The following is a 23219-nucleotide window of genomic DNA, read 5'->3' as shown; positions in this document are numbered from 1 at the left end:
AGTTTTGGAATCTGACAACTGTAATCCAAAAAAGTGCTGTACCTTCTTGTTAAAACCATAGGTCACAGGTTGAATCCATGCCATTTCCAAGAAGGACTAGGAGATGTACCTCATTGATATCTTGCAGATCTGCTGCCTCTTATCATTGACAAATACTGAGGAGTTTATCAATCGGGTGAAATTTTTCTTAAATTCGAATGAAAAGAAAGTGGGGCCAAAACGCATTCACTTAAAGTCGCTAGTTTCACACAATTACATGAATACACATTGCATTCGAACTGGCTCCCCATTGCCCAAAAATAGCATGCCATTGCCCGAATTTGCGTGTGGCAGTCTATCACACAATAACATTAAACCCCATGATTGCGTTCAGATTGCCATCAGATTATACTTCCAATTCCCCTTGTCTGATAAACTCTTAAGTCAGAAGCCGAAGAGCCAGCATTGTCTGAGGACTGCTTTGGCGGTCATGTGTCCAGCATAGGGTTGCCATATCCTGGTTTCAGTTGGGACAATCCTGATTTTGGGGCCTTAAGAATGTCCCGGCCTGGTTTTGGCAAGATGTCCCAGGCCCCGACTCACCAAGCTCTCACCTGCCTCCGCCGCAGGCCCACAGCTCCTCCTTCTCTAGGCTTGGCCACTGCAGGAGCTGAAATCCCACCCCTGCAGTCTCTCCAACTCCCCACAAGGGGCAGTGGCCCAAAGGAGGAGGAGCTTTTAAGGAAGGCCAGGTAGGCCTCAGTTGGGCAGGGCTGCGGTGGGGGAAAGTCGGGGCCTCCGCCACCGTTTGCCACTCTTTCAGCGTGGGGTTGGGAGGCATAGGACTTCAAGCCCTCTCTCTGCTGGCGGAAGGTTGGGGCCTCTGCCGTTGTTTGTCACGTTTTCGGCATGGTGGCAGGAGGCCTAGGTCTTCAAGGCCTGGGGGGGTTCTGAGGGAAGTTTGGTGCCGTTTGCCATGCCTTTGGCATGGTGGTGGGAGGCCTAGTGGGGGGTTGGGGGAAGTTTGGGGCCTCCGATGCTGTTTGTCACGCTTTCATCACGTCGGTGGGAGGCCTAGGTCTTCAAGGCCTCTCTCTCCTGCTTGGGGGGGTCATTGCTGGGGGAAGGTTGGGGCCTCTGCCACGACCACTTGTCACGCTTTCAGCATGGTGTTGGGCAATCTAGGTGTGACTCAGTTTTCTTGGAAGGTTTGTTTGTGTTTCTGTACAGAGAGGGTTGACTTTGCCTTCCTCTGAGGCTGAGAGAGTGCATCTTGCTCAAGGGTTTTCTTCTTTTGGTTTGTTCAGAGAGGGTTTGCCTTCACCTTCCCTTGGAGCTGAGAGAGCGTGACTAGCCCAATGGGTTTTTTAATGCCCAGGGAAGGGATCGAACCCTGGTCCTCCTCCACCGCTGCCTTCTGTTGCTCTTCCTCAGATGCATTTAGTCTCAGAGGTAAGGCAAAATCTCTGTGTCTTTGACTTCTATTATTATTATTATTATTATTATTAACTGAAAGAAAGAAGTTGACAGCATGAGCTTTCCTAAAGTTTGCTTCCTCAAATGCATTTAGTCTCAGAGTTGCAACAAGATCTCTATAATATAAGCATTTATATTAATAGTTTTTAAACAAAATATTAATGTTTTTGGCTTCTAGTTGGTTGTGTCCTCCATTTTCCCTGAATGTCCTACATTTGGCCCAATTTTTATCCTACATTTGTCCTACATTTTGACCTAATTCTTGTCCAACATTTTTCTACATGTTGTCCCGGTTTGGTGGTAGCAAATTATGGCAACTCTAGTCCAGCATGACTCCATCGAATGTTGTTACGTTCCCACTGAGAAGTGATACCTATTTATCTATTTGCATTTGCATGCTTTCAAACTGCCAGGTTGGCAGAAGCTGGGACTAGTGATGGGAGCTCACCCCATAATGCAGCAACCAGGTCTCAAACTGCCAGTCTGCTGATCTTGCAATCAACAGAGTCAGTGTCTTAACCACTTGAGCCATTGCATCCAGTTTTTCTGAAGACATCCTGAGAAAGACACTCCATCACTTCTCTAGATATTTGGTTCTATTGCCAAAATGCTCTCATTGTCAAGTTGTTCCTTCCACTGTTCACTCGAAATCCTATCTCCTGCAACTTCAGACCATTAGATTTGGCCCAACCCTCTTGGGAAGCAGAGAACAAACCTGCACCTACCTCTTTATGACAGCCCTTGAGATATTCAAAGAGGGCAATCATCTTCTCATTCTTCTCTTTGCCAGGCTGAACATGCCCAACTCCTTCCTCATATGGTTTGTTCTCCATACCTCTAATCATCTTTGTTACTTTTTTTGAACTGACTTCAATTTGTCTATAGCCTTCCTAAAATTAGATGTCCAGAATCAGCCTATAGAGGCTTTAGTATTGTGATGGAAATCATCGCTGCCACTGCTCATACAGCATCATAGTAGAAGAAGAGAAGAGGAATGACTGAAATTTCAGTGTGGACAGATGAAAGGAGGCTTAGGATCACCCTGATTTCTCCACATCAATCTGACAAAGGAGAGAGAAGTATGCCAGCTCTGGAAATGTCATCATACTTATTTTCCTTGCAGCCATCTACCACCTCTGATGTGAGACTATTGGGGATTTGGATGAAGATTCTTCCTGCTTCCCTGTTCCAATAGGATAATTCTGTGATTCCTTGAAAACAAACAAACAAACAAACAGAACAAAACAAAACTCTGCTAAGAGAGTTTGAGCTGAACAATGGAATAGTATTCCCCAAAACACATCTGTTCATTATGCATACATTACGGAAAACTATACTTGGGTATTGAACTGTTGACTCCTTGGGGCAGGAACCCTTTTATTATCTTTCCTCAGTCTTCTTACCCAGTACTCTTTCTGTAATAATAAATAGTAGCAATGTTGGCCAGTCAAAGATATTGTTTTTCCTCCTGTCCTGTTCCATGAATCTTCTTAATGAAAACCTGTAAGCCTATGGTGAGGTTCTTTTACATTAGACTGTCTCAGAAATAACACATTTTTGACAACAACAACAAAAAAGAGTTAAAAGCTGCTATCAATGTACTCATTTTCCTGACATGGCAACCCCCCTCAAATACCTCCCAGAATAAAAGATTTCCCCGTGCCAAGGAGGGATTGTCAAAGAGAACAGCTCTGGTTTACCTGGTCTCCCACGACAACAGACTTGATGGCAGCCAAAGAGATCCAAACGCAGTCAAGCATGACAGCCTACATCAAAGCGGGAATGCCACACCTTGATCCAGAGTTTGCTCTACCTGCCAGGGCAAACCTATTAACATGACCACCCTGAGAATTCAAAGGAGCAAATACACGCACACAAACACAGAGCCCTGCCCCTCAACTCTCAAAACGATTTTAAAAAGAAAATAACATCCAGTCTAGACAGACTTTTCTTCAGAAATCACCAACACTGACCTAATTATTCAGATCATGGGCTTTAGTGTTGCTCTTTCCAAAGACCCAAGAAGAATAGTTAATTTCACTTAATGGAATAATTGAATGTCATAATTATGTTGTGTTTTTTCATTACAACAATAAGGCTTTAGCCAAGTTGCTGTCCTTCTTTGTAAATCTGTTAATAAATAGGCAGCTCAAACAATGCTTTGGTTCCCTCATTGTTTCCTCACTGGGCTATTTGGGCTAGCTTAGACTGACAAAGTGTGTATGAATGTATGCGTTTCTCTAATGACTGTTTTTGTCTGTAATTGTCTGGCAAAAAAAGGGAAGGATTTTCTGTTCACCCATGAATTCATTCACTATGAATGCATAGTAAGGGTGAAGGGAGGGAGAAAGCAGCACAACAATGGAAACTCCAGATACAGGCCAAAAATACCATACAAGGTTGGTGTTCAGATAGATTCAATAATCAGAAGGAATCCAGAAATATGACTATAGACTATTCCATTGAAACAATAGAGATGACATAATTATAGCACTATGACTGTGCTTTACCTCCCATGAGTCCTTCCTATGGAATTATGGGATTTTCACTTTAGGAAGGGGTATTTGGAATTCTCAGCTGGAGATCTCTACAACCTTACTAAACTGCAAATCCCTGGCTAACATAGGATGTTGCCATGGCAGTGAAAGTGGACTGTAGCACTGGACGCTCTTACCCTGTTTTGACAGATGGAACAGTCTGTCCTATGCCTCCTAAGCTAACCTGTCCCTTTGAAATAAGATTCAGGTCTGTGCTCCCCATAAAATTATATGAGCCTGCCTGAGTTGAGATATGTCCAGCCTCTTTTTGAAGACATCCAGAGTAGAAGACCTCACCACCTTTTTCAGTAAAGGAACCAGTTGCCTAGATAGTTGGTGAAGTCTTTCTCTGGATGTCTCCCAAAAGAGACTGGATAGCTAGCTGCTGGGGTTGCTGCTGGGGTTGCTCTAACTGGAGATCCTGCATGAAGCAGGGGATTGGACCTAATGCCCTGAGGCCCTTTCCAGCTCTATGATTCTGTGGTCTCTGAGGGAATTGCTTTTGTATCTATTCCCTTCTCCATCTCCAGTTAATCCATTTTCCAATGCAAAGGGGCAGAAGAATATTGGCTGGATCCAGAGTTAGCTCTGGGCAAGCTTATTTTCTGCTCCTCCATAGACTAGGACATAGACAGTGGATTCAAGCTACAGGAAAAAAGATTCCACCTAAACATTAGGAAGAACTCCCTGACATTAAGAGCTGTTCGACAATGGAACACAGTCACTCAGAGTGTGCTGGAGTCTCCCTCTTTCGAGGATTTAAACGGAGGCTAGATGGCCATCTGTCAGGGGTTATTTGGTTGTGTATTCCTACATGGCAGGGGGTTGGATTTGAAGGTCTCTGTGAAGCCCCTACATGGCAGGGGGTTGGATTTGAAGGCCTTCCAGCTCTATGAGTCTATGGCTCTATGATCAATCCCAAAAACAAAAAAAGCAAAAAGGTCTCACCTGTTGCCAGAAAGACACCATGGAGGGAGCAATCTTGCTCCTCTAGGAAGAGAGCTCCAGAGCCTAAGAACAACCATTGACAAGCCCCTTTCCTCTGCTCTTACTAGATATACCTGTGAGGGTGGTGGGATGAAGAGAAGAGAAGAACTCAAAACCTGGGCAGATTCATATATGATATTAAAGTCCCTCAGATAACCCAAACTGGGGCTGCAATAGGCTTTAAGCATGATAACCACATTTTGAATTATGCCCATAAACACATATCAGAAAGCCCTGGAGCTGTTTTAACAAAGGAGCTGTATGGAGAGAATTAAGGAGACTAACAAGTCTATAAAGTTATCGGCAACCTTCTCTCCCCCAGCCCAATTTGCAAAGACTCCATGTTTGTTGCAGATTTTTGAAACATGAAGGCAAGTGAAACTTCTGTGAAGTCCCTGGCTTACTCATTTCCTGACTTTAATATGCTCATATGGTGTGTAAAAGTTCCTAATAGTAAGCCTGAAGAGATCACAGGCCATGTTGTCAGCATCTGTATTCCTCACATTGTTTGTAAAGTGCTGATATCTGAGATGCCAAGTATTATTACTATTAACACTGAGAAACAACATTTGCCAATATGTAAGCATAAGATATGAGCATGAAGAACACCCAGGATATAATGAGCAGACAGAGTTGGGGAGAAAACAACAATTTTGGGTGATGATTTTGCTTTCTTCACAGTCCATAGAAATGGAAATATGATGGCATGGATAACCCTAACTTTAGTATTCAATTATATATCTTTACACTTCATCATCTTGTCTAGGTCCTTCACAGCTGCCCTTGTTAGCACACTCTGCATACCTCACATTACTTTGGGGTACATATATTTTGTTATGTTTTGTTATATTTGCAGTTACATAGAGCTAGGTTTGCCAGAACCCACCTGCAGGTGGGACTGTCCTGGTTTTGGCGGAACTGGCCCAGTCCCGGTCTGGTTCTGCCAATTCAGGGGTTGGGGCCCGGATTCGGCCTTTGCTGTGGGCCGGGCGGTGCTCCTCCTCCTTCTCCTCCGTGCGCTCCCGCAGCGGCCACCCACCTCCTCCTCCCCCACCTCCTTGTTTTTTGTGCGGGCGTGCAGCTGCGCAGCCCACCCTCTTCCTCCTCCCCCTTTTGCTCCGCACGCGTGGCACTCAGCCCGCCTATTTCCTCCTCCTCCTCCTCCTCCTCATCTGCGTGGCTGTGCCACTCGCAGAACTTCCCTGGGCTGTGGCCGGCACCAGCTCGCGCTTGCCACACTTGCGCGTGCGCGCACAAGGCTAAAATAGCAAGCGCTCATCCCCTTGAGGCTCGCTGGCCAATGGCAGAAGAGCAGGGTCGAAGCTGTTTCCAGCCCCAGCTCTCCATTGGCCAGCCTCAAGAGGGAGGTGGAGCCTCAGAGGAGAAGGAGGAGTGAGCCTCTGGGCCAGCCAGGGGGAGGGAAAAGCGCCCTTTCTTGGTGCATGGCGCCAAGGAGGAGGAAGAAGAGACGGAGGAGGAGAAAGAAGAAGAGGAGGATAAGAAAGAGGAGGAGGAAGAAGTAAGAGGAAGAAGGGAAAGAGGATGAGGAAGAGGAGGGGGAAGAGGAGGAGGAGGAGGGTGCCCATTTCTAAAGGTTTATTTCCCTCAAAGTGTCTTTTTTATGTATTTTTGGTGCTTTTAATGCTAGCAGGTCTGCCTTGTTTTAAAAATGATAGTAATGATGATGGAATGGAGAGGGGTGGTTTGTCCAGAAAGGGCAGTACATTTCTTCCATGTGTCTAGGAATAATGCCAAAATGTCCTCCATTTTGATCATGGCTAAGAAACATGCATTTATATTAAGATTTTTTTTAAAATCCTCAATTTTTTTTCGCATGCCCTCCATTTTAAAAAACAGTATCCTACATTTGAAAATGTTGTCCTACATTTGTCCCGGTTTGGAGGTCCTGACTTATGGCAACCCTACATAGAGCCCTCAAAGCATGATCCTGAAAAGGTCATGATGACCTTTGCAAAGCCAAGTGAACGTCATATAAAACCTGAGGACATGTGGAAAGGACCCATGAGTGTAAGTATTGCTTCTTCCTAACTCCTTGCCATGTGTATATTCTCTTGAAGGTCAAAGACAAAAGAGGTCTGTCAGCCTAAAACAGTAGGTCAACCTCCCTGCTAGCCTTCATTGTATTTCTCAACACTTCATTCTGTCCCAAACTACTTGAGGTTGTCCCGATTTAATCACCACTTGATTAAATCACTGTCACCACTATCAACCAAGAAATATTCATTTTGTAACTTTGAAATTACAGTGGAACCTTGCCTTATGCAGGGATCTGTTCCAGACCCCCTCCCCTGCCCCATGTAAGGCAAATACTGTGTAAGCTCAAGCTCATGCTCATGGTGGTGCGGCATGCGAAGCGTGCATGGCATGCGCGAGCCATTAAATTGATTAAAGCGCAGCTTCCGCGTAAACCAGAAACTGTGTATGGCTCACCAGCGTATGGAGCAGGTGTGCTGTAAAACCATCAACCAGCTGTGAATTCCATTGTTTCTGGGTTTGCTGTAAAATCCACTCAAACTCCTGAGAACTGCCTCAGGACACAGTTAACCTCATAAATATACCCATTAGGGCAGCTCCCAATTTTGTCCAGTTGGAATCAGGCAGAAACTCTGCTGTATTCAAGCTTGACCCCTCACTACTGCTGTCTGTATCACAAAGCAGCAGACTGAGCCCCATCCAAATCCCAGCTTTCCCCCAGACTGGAGCCTGTAATTGGAGTTCTTTGGGTTCAAAACCATTAAATATAGGCTTTTGTCCTGGGTTAGAGTTGCCCAGGCTGTCTTGCTGCTGCTAATCGAGCTAACTTTATTCCCCCATTGAACAGAATTTGTGGGTGCCTGCCTGGGACCCTAGGTTTTTGGGTAACAACCTTATAAGTCCTACTCTTCTGATTTTTTGACCAAAGTCGCCATTTTGATTAATTATTGACCGCGGTATAGAAAATCTTGAGCTATTTCAGTGTCTTTATAACCTACTTTAAACTTTAAAATTTGTCTGTATCTTGTCCTGAGTACATGACAATCAAATATTCTGGCACACCCATTTGTTTAAGAGCAGTCCATAGTTTTTCATGATCTACACAATCAAAGGTTTTGCTATAATCTATAAAACACAGGCTGATTTTCTTCTTGTGCTCCATTATCCTGCCTATATTTGCAATACGATCCCTAGTATCTCTTCTGTTCCTGATTCCAGCTTGGACATCTGGAATTTCTCATTCCATATATGGTAAAAGTGGTTGAGGGGCAAAACAGACTGCTCTGAAGGAGCAGCTTTTGGCCACCCCTTTGGTCGCAAGGTTGGGGCTCCTTTTTGCCATGGGAAAAGGGTGCCTTTGCTGCTGTGGTGGCATTTTTTTAGCGTTTCTTCAGCGCAGTGTGTGTAAATGGTGTGCCACCATAACTCTGTGGATCCACCGCACATGCAGTGGGCCATGCAGCTTCCTGGCAGACTGGGGGCATGCTGCTGACTGAACGCTACACCCCCTATCTGCTGGGAAGCCAGCTCTTTTGACTGTTTGTTTTGCCGCTGAGTCTCTCTTATCTCAAATGCTTGGGACCAGAAATGTTTTAGATTTTAGATTTTTAAATTTTATTTTGGAAAACATGCATATACATAATGAGATATCTTGGAGATTAGACCCAAAATTATAATTTTCTAATTATAAAATTCATTTATGTTTCATATACACCTTATACACATAGCCTAAAGGTAATTTTACGCATAAGATTTTAAATAATTCTGTGGATGAAACAAAGTTTGTGAACAATGAACCATCAGAAAGTAAAGATGTCACTATCTTAGCCATCCATGTGGACAATTTTGGATTTTGAAGTATTTTGGATTTTGGAGTATTTTGGATTTCCTGATGAGGGAATCCTCAGTCTGTAATAAATAACCTGGTGGATGATGGATTCCATGTAAGTGGGTCAATGAATCCAGACTTTTCAGGAGCCATCTAAAGTGATGAACTATCCCCAGATACGTTCAGTACCTTGCACAACCTTCTTAGAATTCAGACCAAAGCCCACAGCAGATTTTGTTATGGAAGCAACCAGCCACCCAAGTATTGTCTGGTCTCCCTGCGGAGAGAAGAAGGAGAGGCCATTTCATTTGTCCTGTGCAGGCAGGGCCTGAGTTCAAAGTACAAAAGTAGTTTGTATTAAATTAACTCAGAAGGGGGAAGAGGAGAGAAGGGGGTGGAATTTCACCTTGCTTAATAGTCTCAGGCAAAAACAAACTTCTGCAGCTTTTGCTAGCATATGTGGTCCCCCTTATTAATAACTTTTGACATCTTGACCACACTCTACTTTTGCCTGGTCACACATGTGCCAGTTTGCATCTGTAAAATGCTGGAGGGTATGCATCCGGCCACGACAGCATTTTGCCTTCTCCCACTTAGCTACATGTCTAGGCAAGGCCATAGTTCAGTTTGGGTGAAGGTGAGGCTTAGCTGGAACCATTGTCCTATTGATAAGTCATATTTGGATGTGCACCAACCTGTAAGGACATAAATGGATTCAAAGGAAGGCAAAAAGGAAGCTTCATGCCAAACTTGTATAGATTCTCTCCTTCCTTTTAGCGTGTTTGTTTTTTAAGGAAATGACATTTCTTTTTCTTTTCATGTGTGTGTGTGTGTGCATGTGCATGCGCGTGTGTGCAAAAAACAATAATCACCAAAAGATTTGTCAGGACAAGCTTTGGCAGCTACTGTATAATATGAATGCAGAAGAAGGGGATAAGGGTTTCTGTTTTGAAATGTCCCCCCTTCCATAGTCTCTTAAGAATGTGTGCATGATGTATAATAGATACCTGTCTGATATAATTAATTATATTTTTCCTAAATTTAACATTGCCTGAAGGGGAAAATCATTTTGCTTGGTGAAATCCCTCATGCCACACAAAGTCTGTGAGCAAGCCAGATTTAATTGCTGTGATAAAAACCACAAGAAAGACCAGGTTTGCATTAAATCTGTAACCGCATCTGGGGAAGAACAGCTTTAATCACCTTTGAAATGGTGACCACAAGATAATTAAAGGGAAAGTGCTCTCATTAGTAATTATCCAAGAATATCAAATCTCGGCATAGGGTTTTGTGTGTGTGTATGTGTGTGTGAAGTCCAATTTTAAAATGCTTTTGCATGGGCTTCATTTCTTTCTGTTCTGTTTTTGGAGGGTACAGAGACATTAGGACTCTTGTAGAAGAGTCAGAATGAACCCAAGTAGGTTTTGTTTATGAAGCTCACAACTAGAGAACTGCATCACCAACTGCCGCTTCACTAGATGTATGATAACATCAGTTGATATCCCAACCATTAACAGGGTCTCATGCCCACTTCACTGCATTTCTTTTCTGGTCCCAAGCCCATATCAGTACAGTACATCAGACCAAGAACGTCCTCTATTGTTCATATGTTTATATATTATTGGTTGCCACTTTTGTGCCCTAACTACTCTTTAACACTGTTGTAGAAATCAAAGACAGAGGACCCGTACATACAGGCCAAAATAAAGCTGCTTTGGGTCCCTTTGGAGGTATGCTGTTTAAATGAAACATGCATCTTAAGAGGCCAGAAGCTGCACCAAAGCTGTGCTCCAGTCCTTAGTACTGGAGCGTGGCTTTGGCGTGGCTTCTGGCCTCTTAGGACTCATGCATCATTTAAACAGCATACCTCCAAAGTGACCCGAAGCAGCTTAATTTTGGTCTGTCTGTACGGGCTCAGAGTTGTGTTAGTCTTGCAGCACCTTTGAGACTAACTGAAAGATAGGAGTCAGTAGCATGAGCTTTTATGGACTTCACTCCATGCATCCGGCAAAGTAAACTGGGCTTATTAAAGCTTATACTACAGTTTCTATCTCACAGGACATTACCACACAAACCTAGATCTCACAGGAATTGCATCATTTTTTAAAAAAACGGAAACATACCATTTTCAGAGCAGCCATAATCACGTCTTCTAAACTACATAATGTGGGCTCCGGCTACCATCACATTCTCTTCCTGCCTCTCTCTTAACCCTGCCTCCCAAACCTATGCTCTACCCAGCATGCCTTTCAGTTATTTTATTTTGTTCATTTTTTTCATGCAGTTCTGGAGCTCTACTACTGTGAGTTAAGTTTTTTTAAAAATAAAATAGAAAAGATAAAAAAAAAGAAATCGAGGTGCTTCGGAATAGCGAGGGCAAGAGGGAGACAGGGGGAGAAAAGGGGACACTGACACCATGTCACAACTGCTCCAACAGTGATGTTTTGCACCTCGGGACTTGCATGATTGTGATTACATTGACAAATTTTCCCCATTAATGAAAAGGGATGCAGCAGCTACAGGTTAAAAGTGGTGTTGTGCAATTAGTATTGAAAACACCTTGATCTAATCATGTTTTAAAAGCTGTGTGTAGTAATCTCCTTAGTCTCAAAGATGCTACAGTATCCTTTGGTTCACAGACTAACAAGGTTATTGCTTTGAATAGTAGTTAACTTTTCAGCATCACCATACAGATTAGAGACATATATAGGGTACTGCTTACTCTGTGTGTCATGAGGATGCATTTGTTTATATTTAAATCAGTGGTGGATAATATTAGTTGTTACAGGGAGCAGCATCCATTGAGTTTATCCAGATAGAGGAAATGTGTCAGGAAGTTGAGGTGGTGTTGCTATAGTTTGCTATTATTTTTTTTTATAATCCCAACAACAGTTCTGTTGTCTTTTGTGGGTTTTTCCATCTTTGTGGCTGTGTTCTAGAAGAACTCATTCCTAAAGTTTACCGCATCTATGGCTGGCATCTTCAGAGAATGGTGGCATGGAGGTGTGTGGGGTATATATACTGAGTGACCTTTGCTTGAAATGTTAATTTGTGCATTGGTCTGCTGCTGAATGGCAAGTCCTCAGGGTAGGAGGCTATGCAAGGAGGATAGCCTGAGAAACCCACAAAAAACTATGGATGCAGGCCATAAAAGCCTTTGATTTAACAGTTCTGTTGTTCTGATCATTTTCTGATCATTCTTGGCACCAGCTGAAACACTGTATTGTCATCCTTGAGTGGTCTTCTTTTCAATTCTGAAACATATAGAAACAATTTTTCCCTTCTCTGCTCCTCATTTTTTTTAAAAGTCTTATCATTATAGCACATCAGTGCAGCAGTGAAATACACTTTTGCACTTCAACACTATAATTCTAAAGTTGTGTTTCTTAACAAAATCAGGGGAGAACATTTGTTCTTCAAACCAAAAGAGCTGCTGCATCTTATCTAATGGTAGGGTTATCGCTAGATATAAAGTGTGTACTCTACTAATGTGGGGATCCCATAGGGCCCACCTGTCCAACGCCTATGTTTTCTTTTCCCCTTTGAGAAATTTGTCTACTTGCCAGCTTGTTCTCTGAAAATAGAGGGATAGGATGGATCATTCTAAAGTTCTTTTTCCCCAAGAGCAGCAGCAGGCAAGAGATTGGGGTCCATATGTTTCTCTGAGGGGAAAAGGATGGCAAACATGGTGTTAGGCAGCGGGCTACTTGAGGACACAATGCAAATGTTGAAGGGGTTTCTTGCTTAACTTCAGCACAATGGAAGAGTGAAAAGAATAATTTTGGCACGGTACAGACTGCCCAAAAAGGGCGGCCTGCTGGTGCCTATTTTTCCGCCGGAGGGAAGCCTCAGCCACCAAACAGAGCGACTTCCTGCCAGTGGAAAAAGTACCCGAAAAAAGTGGGTTCTTTTTCCACTATGGTGGTAGCTTAATGAGTGTGCCACTGGCGCACTCGTTACGTAATGCCGTGCAGTGTTGTGCAGACTTATGTAACAATGGTGGTGCCCATGTAAACAGGGTGCCACCATTGTTACGCCCTTGTCACTTGCGAGAGTTGCGGGGCGTGTGGTTGCTCCACCCCCCCAGGCAATCCTCGCACATGACAAGGGCGCTGCAAAGCCCAGTATGTACCGGGCCTTTAATATAAATCCCATCAAGGGATGGTTGCTAGTGAGGTACAATTTTAGGCATTTATCTTTCTCAGAGGTGTCTGAGTATATTGTGAGACAAAAGGGCATTTTAACAAAGATAAGTTCATCAGGAAAATATGGTGGATTACATAATAAAATATGGTATATGTAATATAACTTTAAATAAACCATAGGAAATGAATTTACATTTATATTTGAGGTTTTAGCTTTTATTTTGTAATGTCCTATATTTTCTTGAATGGCCTACCTTTTGTGGTGCCTTATCCTTCTTTGTGTTAATGATAACAGCTAGTTATTAAAGGAAGAACCTGTGTGTGTGTGTGTGTGTTGTGATTGTGTTCACCGTTGAGCATTTAGGAGGGAAGGGAAGGGAGGCTGTTGTCACCAGCTAAGAAAATGACCTGTAAATTCATGCAGGAAGGTTAGCTATTTTACTGTCTCAGTATGATTTGCTTCTTTTCTTCTAGCCCAAGATCTTAACAGATTCCTGGTGGTATTACAGCCTTCAAAGCAGTGACACTGTAAAATATGGGGTACTAATCGCAAGGAAGCTGTGCCACATCCCGCTTTTTCTGTCTGTCATATTTAATAACTAGACTATCATATCATATGATTCTCAGGTGCCAGATTCAAAGCCCTACCTCTCAACGATTTGGAACCGTGACAAAAATAATATCGGCCAGGCAGTCTTGCTATTTGAGTGACCTTGGCCTTTGATCCAGTCAGATCTTATCAACTCTTTACAGGGTCAAGTTACACCTGTTCTCAGTATTTTAACTTTGCTTTTTTAGCCCTAAGCATGAAAGGGCTTCAGGGGACAGACAATGCTTCGAGGAACTGGCATAACTACATTTCTTCTCCTTTTGGTGTGTTTTAATTATGCAATATGTACTTTTTTTAAAAAAATGCCTTTTAGTAATGACTGATAAGCATTTCTTCCTTATGTATGGAATACAAATGGACTCTATTGTCTTACTGAACTTTTAAATGTGCAATGCAAATATAGTGTCTTGTTTTACCGAATCGCACTTTAATTAAGACTGTAGACCAGAATCAGGGAAACCCAAAGGTTAACAGAGAACGCCATATAAACAGAGGTTCCTGTAGCTTCCTCACTTTTCAGAACTGTTTGATATATACACTGCAAACTCCAAGTGTGTAATAAAACAAGTGAGTCAGTGTGCAAATTGTTTAGATGTCTGCAAAGCAAGGGAAGCCTATTTTCCCCACACTGACAAGACAGTCATATGTTTGTCTACTCAGAAATAAATGTCGCTAGGTTTAATAGGGCTTAGTCCTAGGAAAATGGGCATCTGATTGCATTTTAAAATGCTTATCTGTGCATAGAATGGTACACATCCCATGTCCATTGAACCAATAGAATTTGGACTGACAAAGCCATAGACTATTGGTTGCATCCAGAGGTGACTCCCTACAAATGGAAGGCTTAATACATTATCATTAATGTAGTAGTGCATTGATTTGCTCCTCCCCCTCTGGGTACTGCCCCTATATTCAGAACTTTGGGAACATATTGGCGTGTTACAGACCGCCCAAAAGAGGCACCTCCTTGGTGCCTCTCTTTGCTGCACAGCTGTGCTGCAGCATACAAATTGCGCGGTGCAGCTGCGCAGCAAAGAAGGAGCGCAAAAAAGCAGCTCCTTCTTGTGGTGCTGCAAAGCCCCAAAAATGGCGCTGTTACGTTGCAGCTGCGCAGCTCCGTCTGGAAGCTGTGCAGCTGCGACGTGACAGATACACGTGCCGTATGTATGGTGCTGCGCAACTGCGGCGCATGCATGACATGCTAGGGTTGCGGGGCATGTGCATACGCCGGCCCGAGGCAACCCTAGCACATCGTGGACGCACTGCAAAGGGCCCGTCTGTAACACGCCATTGTTACTGACTGGGAATTCTAGAAGTTGTACTCCCCACCACCACCCCGCCAAAAGCTTTTCTATCTCTGCCTATGGCTGTGAGAAATCATTCATTCTAGGGGGAAGCTGTCTGTCATATTTCATATTCTAGATGTGAGCATGTGGATGCTGATTTCTAGTGTAGTAATTTTCTAAATTTGTAGTGCTGGCTCAGCAGACTTGAATCACATCTAAGTAAGAGGGTAGAATTATGTTTATCATCTGATTTCTTTTAAAAATTGCCTCTAGTTCCTGATGCTTTTGTTTACCAATAAAAATATTATTTTAGTTAAGTACTTTAAATTGGAGCAGTTCTACCAGCTCAATAATGTTCCCACATGTTTAGACACTTGAGTAATATTAGAAGTTTGAAGTGAAATGAGTAGTGTCTGGCACCACAAAGAACATTATCCAGAAGAGACCTGTCTTCCCAAATTTTACAGAGATGCTCCCTCCCATTGAGTGAAATAGATTCAGTTTATCATGGCAGACAAATAGTTCTCTGGGGAAAAAAATCTAGAGAAAGGATTTATAGGCCCGGTACAGACTGCCAGAAAGCAGCAGTCTGGGATCAATTTAAGGGTTCAGGATTGCAGAGCAACGACATGGTCTTGAGCCCTAGTGTGCAGTGGTGGTGCCATCATGGTGGCCTCCCATCTACATGGAGGCTGCCATGATGACATAAGTGCAACATAGCGTCCACACGTTGCGGTGCCTCACTTGTATCTTTGATGTGTGTCAGTGGGCCAATGTTGCACTTATGGTGCCCACCACACGCAGCAAAAAGAACCCGGTTTCAGCGGGTTCTTTTTTGCTGCAGAGGGAGGCTGCGTGTTTGGCTGCTGAGGCGTCCCTCAGGAGGGAAAAGCTCACCTTTTGGGGGTGGTCTGTCAATCCCCATAGATGCCAACTTGCTACACAGGATATAAAAGCATGTAGTAAAACTATCCCAAATAATCCAATCCATGGTAGGTTCAATGTAATATCACATTACCACCCAATACTTAGACAAAGAATGGCAGACACACTTGGAAAGGATTATTTTCATCTAAGAGACTTTATGAGGGAGACTCTGCAAGCTTCTATTGCAGACTCTATAAAAGAGAATTTTAGGAAATTAGCATGCAGATAGCCAGAGTAGGTGAGAATGTTATTTCCATTTAAGAGATTCCCCCATCCTCTGTCACACACACATCAGTCAGTCAGTCAGTAATTTACCCTTTTATTATCAGTATGTCCTTACTTGGAATGCCTTTTTCAAATTCAAATACTTTTTTTTGGAGACATCCAAAATATAGCAGCAATACACACAAGTTATTATTCACAAAAGAATGCTTTGAAGGCTATGAGAATAACTTTTCAGTATAAATAGTATGTACAGGAGGTATAGGAATTATTTGCACCAAATCCTCAGTGTTAGTGCACATCTCAGAGTGTGAAAGCAAGAATGGTTTCTAAAAGAGCCAGGTCAGATTTATTGCAATTACTAAATCAGAAGCATCTGAGATGGTCATAGGGATGTACACTTCCAACATATTTCTAATGGGACATTAAGTCTGACACATGCAATTTGCAAGCAGATGTTCTCTTAGGAGCTTATCAGATGAAGAAATAAGCCGGTTTATCTCTTCCACATTAAATTCAGGATCCAGGATGCCCCCGGATGTTATCAGACTTAAATCACCACTGATTCTGACTCTCTCACTTCAAAAAAGTGCTGGCTGAGCAAGGCTTTGACCTGGGATGCATCCCGGGTGGTGACATTGCTGCTAGATTGGTGGCAATTTAGGTTTGATAACATCTGGGGACATCCTGGATCCTGAATTGAATGTGGAAGTGCTAAATCAGCTTATTTCTTCATAAGATCCTTAGTATGGTTATGTATAGATTAAACTGTGCCTGCAGATTTTTGAAACTTTAACTTATGTCTGTTTGCAGAAATAAATGCTTCTCCCTCAGAATAAGACATTTCCATCCCCCAAAGTCATTTTTTTTACAGAATCCAAACAGAAATGATCTGAGATATAGGCCTTCTGTGCCATATTCACCTGACGTGTGATAAACCATTTCCTCAAATTTTAGTCACTTGTTATGTAGAGCTGTAGTTGTTGTTTTACAAACAATGCACAAGACAACAAATCTATTGCTTTTTGTCATTGTACTTTTTTGCACTAGTCAGTATAATGTTTGTTGCAGTGTGACTTCAAGTAATTTTTGACTTGTGGCAACCTTCAGGTGAACCAAACCTATCACAGGGTTTTCTTGGCAAGATTTGTTCAGAGATGGATTGCCTTTGCCTTTCTCTGGGGCAGAAAATGTATGACTTGCCCAAGATCACCTAGTGGGTTTCTATGATTAAGAAGGGATTTGAACCCTGGAACTTTATTGCACGGGCCGTAGAATGTCACAGTCCAAAAAGGGGGTGTGATGAGAACAGGATGGGGCTAAGAACAGATCTTACCATACAGAGGAATGCTGCTGCTGCTGCTGGATATTCCCATCGCATTCTACATCTGTCCCAGAGGGGGTGTTTTTTGAGAACGCTTTTGAACAGTTCTCAAAAAACACCCCCTCTGGGATGGATGTAGAATGCGATGGGAACATCCAGCGGCAGCAGCAGCGTTCCTCTGTGCGGTAAGATCCGTTCTTAGCCCCATCCCGTTCTTATCATGCCCCCTTTTGGAACGTGACAGGCCCATTCTAGGGCCCATGTGACAAAGTTCCTGGTCTCCTAGTATCTTAGTCCAACAATGAAACCAATATACAACACGGATGTAATGTACTGGAACCAAGAAATGTTTTAAAAAGGCATAAACCAAAGGTTCCCAAACTTTTTTTTCTCGTAGACCACTTTCAAAATTTTACTGGTTTCAGTGGACCCCCTGCTGCTACATTTCTACCATATTCCCAAAACTCATCAAAAAATGTGAAGATTAGATCTAACGATGGAAATTTGCATCACGGCTGAGTTCCAACCCTAATTTCAGAGTGGTAAAAATAAAAAGAAAAATAGTATATTTTCTTGTGTTCTATTTATTAAAATAATATGATTACAGACTTAATAGAATTAAAATTAAACATTAATAATGTTACGTAACTTCATCAATGCAAATCAACCATTAAAAATAGTCATAATTTTAATGGGAGGAATGTACTTGATGGATTGACAGCAAATTATCAATATTTGGCTTCAGTTTTGTAAGGAATAACCGCAAATCTCCCCGTTCTGTGATGTTCAATCTGCTCCTTTTATTGTTAATAGGTTTGTAACAATACTAAAACCTTTTTCAACAAGGTATGATGAGGAAAATGCTATTAAAAGTTTTCTCGCAATTTCCCACAGCCCAGGATATTTTTCGAGTATTTCTGCCTGCAGCCAAAATGTTTGATAGCCTTTTTTAAATTTCACCTTCAGCTCCTCATTGGTGCTAAGCTCGAGTAGCTCCTCTTGTAATATCACATTCGCCACTTCCATTCCATCAAATGGATTTATGATCCATGGTGGTATTTCCATCATCAGAATATCTTCAAATCTGTTTCTGAAGTCATCATGCAGGGCATTTAAATGTTGAACATATGTCTGAATATCCTCATCAAGACATTCTGCCTGTGACAAGTTTGGAAACTGGGGGTCCACCTGGACCACTTTGGGAATCACTGGCATAAACAATATATTTTATCATTAGCATTGCAATAAATAAATAAAAATAAATAAGCCTAACCAATTTATTTTATCATTATCTTTTTTGGATCACAGTCTACTCCCAGAGACATAGATCAGATTATAACCCACAAAAGCTCATGCCAGAATAAATTGATGAGTCTCATGGCCAGGACCCTCTTCTCCAGCCCTCAGGGTAAAGTCTCTCTCTCTGTGTGTGATTTTATTGTGAGAGCACTGCATTGTCTGCATATACTCTGTTTTTTTAAAAAAATTGTAATGGCATACTTTCAAAAACTGTCTTTGACGCTTAGTATATCTTGCTTAATGGTGTTACCAAAGCATCACTTGTAGCTTCACTGTGATATCACCAGAAACCATCCCTTGGCCTCAGGTTTTGGCCTTCAAATCTCTGGGATGGTACTAGCCTGGCAATCTTAGGCGTGGTACAGACCTCCCCAAAGCAGCATGCTCCCAGTGATACTGGGGGTTAGGAACCATGCATCAACCGCATGGTCCCTAAACCTAGTACGTGGGGAGGGCATCATCGTTACGCAGTGCTGTCCATATGGTACACGTAATGATATCATGCATGCGCCACATCCAAATGGTGCGGCACACGTGTGATGTTTCTGCACTGCCCCAGGCTGCTTATGGCAGCTTGGTGGAGGCGTGGAAAGGAGCTCCAAAACGGAGCTCCTTTTGGGCCCCCGCATTGTTGGCGTGGCAACCAAATGGCCATGTCAACAATGCAGAGGAGAAAGGGGCCATGGAGACCGCCCTTTTCTCCTCTTTAGTGCCAGGGTGTCCCTTTTCCAGGCCAAAGAGAAGCGGCATTTTGCTGTTTCTCTTTGGCCTGGAAAAACGCCAGATTGGGGCTGCAGGGCTGCCGGTGAGGTTGTCCTGGCCCCAATCCAGCAAGAAAAGGAGCGGGTGCAGGCGGTCTGTACCGCACCTAAGTTTAGTCTTCTTTTCTTTTGTCCCAGTACATTACACTGATTGGAGAGTGGGGGCTGGCTTAAGACAATTGAATTTATTACTGTTACTGCTTATATATATCTGGGATCCTGTTAGGGACAGACACATGCATACATTTCCATTATGGGTATATATATATATCCTTTTATGGGTCCTGTGAGTATTTCCTACCTCTCAAATAAATAAACAGCAGCTCATGGTCCAAACAGGAGGAAAGAATGCCTCACTCTTGTGCCTACATCTAGTACAATGTCTCCCCCCTACCACAAACACCATGATTCTCTCAGAGTTTTGAAAAGTTACTTTTGGAGGTCACAACTCCCTCTGCCTTGCAGTGCTGTAAAAAGCTATCTGTGGAACTTCCTACCATTTGGAGAAATGGGAAGCATGAAACTGCATATTAAATGGAAGTATACTGTACTGGCAGATGTTCTAAATGCTAGCTTACTAAAGAACGAATCTGCTGCTAATAGACAAGGAGTTGCCTGAATCTGTAGTCCTATCCTAATCTATCTTTTCCTGCCTATTAGGCTGATAATGGGAGACTGTGCAACACAGTCATTATGCACTGTTGTCATTCTTGAGCCAGTTTTATGACCTGTGTCCAAGATGTACCCTCATTCTCATTAGAAAGCCTAAAATGAACAATTAATCTTTTACACTGTCTTATACTGTCAGGGGTGCTTCTATGTTTTTAAAAAAGAGTTTTAAAATAGGTGCAGCATAGATTAACATTATCTCTGAGGCTGCAGCAGCATCGGAGGTTTGAGTTTCATTCTTTCTTTTTTTCTGTCTTTCTTTCTTTTCCTTCTTTCATTTTATTACTTTTCATTTTCTACCCTGTTCCTTCCCTAGGACTCAAAGCAAGCTGTCATAATTTTTAAAACACATACTAAAAATAAAATGGCCTATTAAAATATAACTTATTAGTCTGGATCCAGAGCATTACATTTTAGTCTCATTGAAACTGTTTTATTTTGTTTAATTTATTTATAGTTTAGGTAGTCATTACTAATTGAAATTCTCTTGATTTCTCTTAGGGAATCTGGGTATTTCTGGTTTTCACATTATCTTAAGATTTAACACATGTGTACCCATATTTTGGAGGCCCTAAACACCTTAAAGGCACCAAATCCTTTCTGATCTTGGAAGCTAAGCAGGGGCAGCTCTGATTAGTACTCGGATGGGGAATACTTGGTGTTCTAGGCTATATTTCAGAGAAAGGAACTGGCAAAACCACCTCCAACTATTCCTTGCCTAAGCAAACCCTATGAAATTTATAGAGTCACCATAAAACAACAGGTGACTTGAAAGGACACACACACAACACATTTCTGTTCAATTCTGTTTCTGTGTTCATTTGCAGAATTTTAAAAAATATATTTAATAAAACGAAAATGTATTATTTATTACATTTTAAATTGGCAATCAGTTGGATCTCTCTTGGCTATTAATATATAGAATGAAAAACATATGCTAGAATGTGGTTGTTTCAAAGTGTTGCCAGGTCAGGACTATCCCAGGACTTGAGATTTCAGGGTCAAAAACTGAGATCTAGGGATGACCCCCTTATGATTTCATGAGAGGTGAGCCCAACAGATGTTATTATGCATGATACCTCAAGCATACTGGAGCTAGTGTGGCATTGTGGTTTAAGCACTCTGAGTGTAGACCATGGTTTGAATCCCTGCTCAGTCATGGAAACCCATTGGTAGAAGTATATAAAAGCCTTGGGTTGTCAAGAGGAAGTCAATTTTATATTATAGGCCTGTTACAGACTGCCAAAATAAAGCTGCTTCGGGTCTCTTTGGAGCTATGCGATTTAAATGATGCATGGGTCCTAAGAGTCTGGAGGTTGCGCCAAAGCCACACTCCATTCCTAAGCGCTAGAGTGTAGCTTTGGTGCAGCTTCTGGATTCTTAGGACCCATGCATCATTTAAATAGCATACCTCCAAAGAGACCCGAAGCAGCTTTATTTTGGCAGTCTGTAACAGGCCATAGGAATGCCCAGTTAGCAAGGGGAAAACCAACTACCAGCGCTGTCTGGGGCCAAGTCACCTAGATGCAGTGAAATAAGAGCATAGCTGAGTTAAAAAAACAAAAACACCCTGAAGCTATTGGTATTGGCAATGCACTGACCACTTTTCACACTCAAAAGAAACACTCACTGATGTAGTTAATTCATCCAAAGTTCTGGAGGCTTTATCTTCAGTTGCAATATGTACAATAGAATGAAATATATATATACACACTCCTCTCTGTCAACTTCCATCCAACTATTCAGACACCTGATCCAAACAAATTCAGTTAACCACATGTGACCAGTCTCTTGGTCCACTTATACTGGAGGTTGGTTCTCAGTCATTATTCAGTGCCATATATCATGATGCAGCCTTGCTGTAACTTTGCCTCATGCCATGTGCTCATGACTCAGCAGTCTGTTTGTTATTAATGTTATTCCAGTAGATGATGATGGGAAATCCACTGGGTGACTTTGGGCAAGTCACATACTCTCAGGCTCAGAAAACCCTGTGAAATGTTCACCTTGGGGTCTGCATAAGTCAGAAATGACCTGAAGGCACACAACAACAACATCCTTAAACATCCTCAATAGTTGCAAACAATCTGTTGTTTTGTGTGCTTTGGGGTCATTTCTGACTTATGCAGACCTGAAATGATGATGAGTTTTCTTGGCAAGATTTGTTCAGAGGCAGTTTACCATTGCTTTCCTTTGAGACTCAGAGAAGGCAGCTTGCCTAACATCATCCAGTAGGTGTACTACTACTACTAATAATAATATACTTTATTTGTATACCGCTCTTCCGGAACGAACAAAGCGGTTCACAGAGTCTTTACTAGCCCAACAGCCAAACAACTGTACCACAGTGGCTTTCTGAATGTCTGCTGTGTTTTCACCTGTCAACTTAGGGCAATAGCAATAACGTGTACATTCCTATACCACTTATCAATGAGTTCAGCACTCTCTAAGCAGTTTACAATCTGTAAGCTAATTGCTCCCAAGCTGGGTACACATTTTACTGACCTACAAAAGATTGGAAGGCTGAGTCAATCTTGGGGCTCCTGAGACTGAACTCACAACCTTCTGGCTGCAGTAACGGCATTTAGTTATTGTGTCACTAGGGATCCCTGTGGTGACCCCATGCATTTCATAGGGTTTTAGCATATGCTATTTTTCCTCATTTGTTAGATTTGGTGTGTCATATTTGAATAAATAGAACATGCCATTCAAATAAGAAACACCAAGTCTAACAAATGAAGAAAATGTTTATGTGCAAACATTTAATACAGTGCTCTCACCTTGAGATTCCTCTCCAAACCTAAGAACTGGAGAAGAAGATTCAGGCCCTGAGATGTGGGAACCCTATATGGTACATAATGCTTGTGTAAGTATAGCTGCATATGCCATGGAAGCAGGGGAAAGGGGCTGCAGTCGCTGTTTTCATCTGCCCTTGTAATGATGTCCTACTGTTGAATGCCCTAATATGAATGTTGCTTTCCTTTTCTTTAAGTTATAGTGTTCTTTGACATTAGTGGTTGGAATGTGAGTTATAAATCTGTCAAAAAATAAAAATAAAATAAAATTATAAAATAGCATTTAGAAAAGTATAACATTGATAGAATGACCGTCTTAAAGGCTGGGTAAAGATATTACCCCAGACAGAGGGAATAATCATTTCATATTACCATTTAA

The sequence above is a fragment of the Sceloporus undulatus genome, chromosome 1 (genome assembly GCF_019175285.1).
Source record: "Sceloporus undulatus isolate JIND9_A2432 ecotype Alabama chromosome 1, SceUnd_v1.1, whole genome shotgun sequence".
Classification (NCBI taxonomy): Eukaryota; Metazoa; Chordata; class Lepidosauria; order Squamata; family Phrynosomatidae; genus Sceloporus; species Sceloporus undulatus.
This window is presented reverse-complemented; position numbering follows the sequence as displayed.